Raw genomic sequence first — 5,007 nt, 5'->3', positions numbered from 1 at the left:
TATATATATATATATATAAATAAATGTTTAATGGCAGAAATTATGGAGATTCACTTGTCCCATGTGTAGTTTGGAAACGCATATTTACAATTGCGATAATAATATCAATGGTTGTAAAGACTGAAGAGAGACAAGAGATATTTTTTTCTCGAATCTCACGATTTCAAATTCCCGAACTTTCAAGTGAAGCGAGAGGACCTCGGATTTCCAAAGATTCGGAACTCAAAAGAACAGCAAAAGGCACAAATTTTGCGAGAGAAATGGGGTTCCCATATAGCACAGATGTCCAAGGCATGTTTTGATAGATGTTCCTGAGAACATCTCAACGTCCTGAAAACGTCCTAACATCCTGAGAATGTTCGTAGGAAAATCTCTAGGATAAAGTGTGCTGAATGGGTTTTTATAATTTTAGAAGTATTAACGTTTTTCACTCACTAAAAGAACCAAGAATAAATTATTATAAAAGTAAAAAAAGTGATAAAAAATCAAATAATATTATTTTATTAGTATAAATGGCATAATTATTGAAAAATAAATAAAATTCAGAATCCTGTCTGTACATAAAGATATAATAATAATAAAGGACAATAATGACCGTAATACTTCTAATGTAAAACAATTCTTTTAGAAACTTCAAATTCTAATTGAATTCTAATTGCTGCGGCTTCAATGGAGTCTCAACGGAAATGCAATCTATCGAAAAAGCCAATTGCCAGAACTTTGGATTCCTGTATAATATTCGAGAGGGTTAATAATATTTTGAGGCAACAAGACGGTTCAAGGTGAACGAAAAGGGGTGACAGATTGAACGTTCAGAACCGCATGCATGGTGATGATAATGACGATATTGACAGTCTGGCACGAGCAGATATATAATAGTGCACGTTACGCTGCGTCTTATGTGAGTTCTTCCCATAGACACGATATATCTAAACCGAACATTCTCCGAAATTTGGAAAGTGGATGTAATATTCACGTAGAGAAATGGACCAAGTAAGTGCGCTCTTTTCCTTCATGAGATTTACTCCCACTCCTCAAATATTCAGTCTAGATATACTATATCTATGGCTCTTCCAACGCTTTCCGAGTAGAGAGAGAAAGAGAGAGAAAGAGAGAGAGAGAGAGAGAGAGAGAGAGAGAGAGAGAGAGAAACAGAGGTAATAGAGAGAGAATAGGAATAGAGATAGAGATAGAGGAAAAGGAGGTTCGTTAAAAACAACGTTTCCTTAATATATAATTGCTAGGTCACCCTATAGATTAATAGATAATACATTACTTTAATAGTTGTTGGTCATTTTACGTAACAGTTAGATGGCGACAGCTCAGCTCTAAGTATATAATATCGGTATAAGATTTCCTGTAAAGTGTCTCTCTGAGAGTTAAAACCGTTTAAACGCTACCGGTTATTCATCACCGTGACGATAATTCGTTAATAATCATAACAATAACAATCATAAACGAATATAGATAGTAATAACCGTAATGCTCATATAAATACGCGCGCTCGCGCGCGCTTAACTTTTTTTTTCCGCTTTTCGCTCGTTTAATATATTTTTTTTTCTGTTTTTTTTTTCTTATCATTAACATACGTGTAAAGAATTAAGTCGATCACCGACTTTCGATTTACGACTCTTCCCTTCGTCCTTCGTGCGAGGCGTCGCGTAAAACGTCAACGTAGTTCACATCACGCCGGAAATCGATAGTCTTCTCTCAATTCCGGTTAATAAATCGCGATGATTAAAGAGCGCGAGAAGGAAGGAGTGTCCGTTCCGTTTCTTATGCCTCGTGCACGCTAAATTATCTGTCGCGAGCTCGATAATTTAAAAATTACAGGGAGTGAAAAATTTGCAAGTGCTAAGGCTTGAAATTTTAAGGCTGTAAAAATCCAGTCCTACGCATTTCATCAAGTGGGAATCCAAATTCTAAGGATCTCTCGGTTTCTTTTAAGAAAGCCTTATATAGTTTCGTAAGTTTCTAAAACGAATGTAACATCCCGATATATTATATATAATTTTGCGAGGACTGAAAGTTTTTTTCATACATCGAAAGTTTTTCTTAATTTTTCAAGTCTGATCGTTATATCAGAAGAAACCACAGTTTTAAGGATCTAAAGTCCACTGCAGGATATCTCCGCTATTTCGAAAAATTAAAAGCCTCAAAATCTCCATTATTTTTGAAGCGACTATTCCGAAATTTGCATATGTAAATTTTATAGATCAAAGTTCGAAGGATCAATAGATTCCAAGTATTAAAAGCTGAGAAGATTCATTATTACCGATATAAATTTTAAAGTCTCGTGAAGAGATTCTAACTTTCGTGATTCTCTCTGACATTTTGAAGGTTTGTAAGCCTAATAATATGATAGATATTCAACATTTTAACGTGTCAGAATTTTTGAAGAAGTAAATAAGATTAATGAGAAGACATTGTATAAAGTATTTCGCTGAGCTTGGATCAAAATTCCGGAGCTTCAACAAATTTTTGATCTGGGCTTTTCTTTCTTCTTTAAAGTTGAAAATAAAGCATAATGCACTACTTACTTTGTATAAAGTGTATCAACGAATTTTATTCAGCTAAACTTTAATAATGTAATTATTTCATATAATTATTTCATGCGTACATTATTTTAGTTAAATGGTAATTCGGAAAACGATCAGTAACACTTTATTGAATTTAAAGTGAAACCAAAAAAACTTTAATTACTTTCAGAATAATCCGTTTCTCTATGATTCGTTTTTAGTTTCTAGCTTCACGTTTCATTATTTTGTAATTATATCGATAATGATCGATAACGGAAGAAATGTCAGTTCATCAATATTCATGAAAATTTGAAGCAGACTTAGCGAAGTACTCAATATATACCCGCAATGACGAGAAATCAATCTATTATCCAAACTTTCATTGTACCTTGCATTCAAAATGCAGCTTGTAATAAGCGCATTTTTTACCCGGTTGTGCAATTCTTTCTTCTTTCGTTACCTTCACTGTGATGTAGCTTTACTACGTCGAAGAACTTGATAATCATCTACGTATCCACTTTATTACGTACTAACAATATCGTAGAGTCTGTGTCTATCAACTAAGAATCCAATATTCAAACTGTTTTATGTTTATGTTTTTATACTTGGCGTGGTCTTCCTGGCACCATAATGCACTTTTAAGAAATCTATATAAAAATATCGTGGAGTTGTCGTGTCCAGTGCGTTGAGTCGCGCGCGAAATAGGAATGCTCCTTGAATAAGGGCGCTGAGATAAGATAAGAAACGAGGAGGGAACGGATGAAGAAAGGAGAAAGAGCTCCATGGAAAAACAATCCACAGAGAATTAGAGGTAAATGGAAGGAAGAAAGCGGAGTTCGATACTACTCGGATTGAAAACTTCATTCAGATAGAGAGGTCGAATAAGCGGCCATTGTATTTGCACGAACAAGATTCTCTTCGAACACTAAAAATACATTTTGTGAAAATAGACGGTCTTCTTTTTCAATCAAAAAATTCAAAAAGTTATACGTCAAATATTTTTCGATTTAACTCCGAGATATCAATTACACAAGAAAGTTTTCAAATGAATCTTTTATTTGTATCTTCGAATAATTGATTCGATATCTTTCAGCGAAATCAAGACGAGCAGATAAAAGATATAAGATTAAATAGAAACGTGATAAAAGTGTGTCGAGATGGCAAAATTTGATTTTCAGGAAGGAAGAAGAATTTCTACAAATTCTTACATTATATGTTAATATATGTAACAGTCATTAAAAGATTGTTAGCAAATAAATTACTTTAATTCTTAATAAATTATTATTAAAATAATAAAATAAAAATGTAATGAAATCATATTATACAAATTCTTCGTTTACCAAATAAAATATCTGTCATTATTGAATAAGGAAAGCATTCATATTTCATATATCTGAATAAATTAACGATCTATTGAAGGTTAGAGTAAGTATTCTTATAATTACTGATTTACTTTTTTAAATTTTTTATTTCTTACACTCACCTCTTTTATCTGGATGAAAAATTTGTTCAACTGTGAGAAAAGAAGGAGTAGAAGGAAAAGAGGAAAAAGAGGAGGAAAGAGAAAGAGGGATAGTATGAGAACGTTGTGAAAATTGTGTCTGTTTTGGTCCCGTTTCGCATTGCGATTAGCCGCGAAACTGCGCTTTCGAAATGAAACGATGACGGACAAGACAAACCAGGTCCCAACTTTATCCGCGTTAATGAGCTTTTTCCGCGTGAGCTTTTCCTTGTAAACGGCCGAGGATGAAGGTTGGCTCGATCTTCCTCTTTTCCCTTCTGCAAAATTCATTGATAGGCAATAAGATTAACGTTAACTAAATTTGAGAATTTTACGTCGCATTTATTAGCAACTAAAGCAAAAGCAAATTAAACGGGACGAAGTGGAAATCAGATTATTCGACTGGACTGAATCTCTTCTCGTAAACGTTCCTCAATGATTTTTAAATTTGTTTCTCTTTCAACTTGTATATTTCTTTAAACACTCGATTTAATAATGTATTTAATTTTACGAATAAATATATGCGCTAATTCTCTTGATACTGACTTTTTTTTTTCTGTAAATGATAAATTAACTTTTAGCAGCGTTCTATATTCCAATTTCGCTGAATGCTGAAGAGATGAGAGAGCCGCTCGAGCTCGCCTCGCAAAGCCTCGATAAAATCTCGGTTGTCGCCTGCGGTTGCGCTGGCAAAAGACACCGTCGTGCCGATACGTCGAGATCTGAACATCTTCGGGACAAATATCGCGTTGAAAAGAATAAACGCTGCAAAATACAGCAAACGTTACGCGCCGGAAGGGATATGAATCGCGTCACTTCCGATAAATCCAGATCTTGGCTCCAGGCTCTTCGGATCCCGGAATTGCACGATCGTGAATTCGCGTTCGTGTCCCTTCCGGAACGTCTTTCTGGACACCATCAGTGCTTCCTCCAAACTTCCTTATTCAACGCTTTCCTTTTTTGCCGAGTAGACGTTAAAGGTTCACG

The sequence above is a fragment of the Trachymyrmex septentrionalis genome, unplaced genomic scaffold (genome assembly GCF_001594115.1).
Source record: "Trachymyrmex septentrionalis isolate Tsep2-gDNA-1 unplaced genomic scaffold, Tsep1.0 scaffold114, whole genome shotgun sequence".
Classification (NCBI taxonomy): Eukaryota; Metazoa; Arthropoda; class Insecta; order Hymenoptera; family Formicidae; genus Trachymyrmex; species Trachymyrmex septentrionalis.
Note: the sequence above shows the minus strand (reverse complement) of the source record.